The sequence below is a fragment of the Orycteropus afer genome, unplaced genomic scaffold (genome assembly GCF_000298275.1).
Source record: "Orycteropus afer afer isolate SDZICR_OR568_19922 unplaced genomic scaffold, OryAfe1.0 scaffold00478, whole genome shotgun sequence".
Lineage (NCBI taxonomy): Eukaryota > Metazoa > Chordata > Mammalia > Tubulidentata > Orycteropodidae > Orycteropus > Orycteropus afer.
The window spans coordinates 1,900,694-1,903,049 of NW_006922065.1; positions in this window are offsets into that span (position 1 = coordinate 1,900,694).

Consider the following 2,356-nt stretch of genomic DNA (forward strand, 5'->3'; position numbering starts at 1 on the left):
GGAAGTGGGAGGGGAGCTGTTGCATTGTGGGAAGTTGCAGTCAATGTCATGAGACGAAGTGTATGTGAGCTGCTGTATAGAAAGTGAATTTGTTCTATAAACTTTCACCCAAATCGCAGCACATTTTTTAAAAAAAATTGTGTATAAACTATTAAATGTAAAATGAATTTGCTCAGTAAACTTTTACCCAAATCCAATAAAAAGTTAAATTAAAGAAAGACAAAAGAATAAATAAATAAATAAAAATGTTTAAGAAACTGAGTTAACGTCCAGATTGTCAGAGTGAGGACCTCGGTCTATCCACTTCCCTGTAAAATCGAAGAAAATGTTGGCACAGCCATCAAAACTAATCATTTATGAACACCGGAAATTAACCAAAGACACAGAACGAACTGGAAAGTGATTATTCAAGAAAAGGTATTGAACCTTGGTAAGAACAGTGAGCTCTATGGGTTTTCAGTTTCATGCTTCACCCATGACCCCTTTTCAAGCTCAGTGGTATGGTAGCCATGAAAAGCTGATAGACTTACTGATCTGCCTCTTTTAGATCTAAAAGTCCATTCCCAGAGCACAGTCAATATTTTGATCAGAAGTTCCCTGTGAAAGCTCCCAGAGTATTGTTGCTATTTGACCTGACACAGAGCTTAATTCTGAGAGATAAGCCCCGTCTCCAAGGCATTGCCAAAAACAGTAGCAAAAACCTGGAATCACTAACATCACTATCATCTAAGGCTGTGATTTCATTCGCGTCAAAGGAGAAAGAAAAAAAGAAGTGTTGCTTTCGAATAGATTGTGACTCATGGAACCCCAAGTGTTACAAAGTAGAACTGCTCCATCAGATTTTCTTGGTTGTAATCTTAATGGTTCAAACCCACCAGCCACTCTTAGAAGGAAGGTTGGACAATCTACTTCCGTAGTGATACTTCTGTAGTGAAACCCAAGGAGGGGTCGCTACAAGTCGGGTCTGACTCCACGGCACATAATAACAACAATCTTAATGGAAGCAGATCATCAGCCCTGTCTTCCAAGGCACTGCTGGGTGGGTTCAAATTGTCAACCTTAAGGTTAGTAGTCAAATGCAAACTGTTAATGCCACCTAGGGACCTCTGGTAAAAGAAAGCCTGACCAAATTTTTTTAAAGTAGCTTTGGGAAACTAGACAGCTACTGGAGAGTCTGAAAAACTTCAACATACTTCTGGGAGACCGAAAGGCTGTGTGCATAAGCAGTGTTGTGCTTATGTTCAGGAAAGAACTGAGAAAGAAAAGGGACCCAGTCACTGACTTCTGGTTTGACTTTCAATTAAACATGGTGCTTCACACAATCAGAAAATCAAAGCTAAAGCTAACAAACTGTTTGAAGTCTGAAGGCATGATTTCTAAACCATACTGACCCAGAGGTGATTGGTAGAAGCTAGGCTTATTTTTTTTTTATAATGTGGTAACTGGACACCAAAGTCTTCTCCTTTTTCAGGTTATTTTTTTTTTTTTTTTTTTTAGTTTTTAAAAAGTAGGAAGAGTATCCAGTTGCTGCACACTATAGAAAGTACAAAATTTCCAGAACTAGTCCAGGAAAGTCATTAAATAAATAAACAGAATCCAGAAAATGGAAAAAATAAAAAATCCAGGAACAAAAACAACAAAGGCAGAAGCTTTTATTAACATCAGTATAGTCACCATACTCAGGATCCAGTTGAAAACAAAAATGATACATGTAAAAAGTGGGAAATTGTGGACAATGTATTGGAAAAAATAAATTAAAAAAGTGTCCATCAGGGGCTCAAATTTCACTTAGTAGAAAAAAGAATTTAAATTAGCTATAATATTCAAAGAACTAAATTAGATTTAAAGAATGAAAGTATGGCAACTCTCTTTCACCAAATCACCAAATAGAGAAAATATCAATATATAGAGGGAAGTAATAAAGAAGAAAACCAAAAGAGAAATTCCAGAGATGTAAAATACAGTAAGTAAAATGAAAATTCACTTGACGGGCTTATCAACAGGCTTGAGCTGGCAAAGGAAACTTGAAGATAGGCCAATTAAGATCATCCAGTCTGAAGAATAGATTTGATTAATTTGAAAGGTAATTTATATAACTTTACATATTTTCAGTTATTAATGAGATTTATCTTTTGTTCATATGCTTATCAGCCATTTGTTTGATATTTTGTGAATTGCCTGTTCATTCATGCCCTTGATATATTTTTCATATATACATATGTGTGTGTGTATTTGTTGTTGTTGTTGTTGTTATGTGCCATCAAGTTGGACTCAACTCATAGCGACCCCTCCTTGGGTTTCTGAGGTGGTATCACTACAGAAATAGATTGCCCAACCTTCCTTCCGAGGAGTGGCT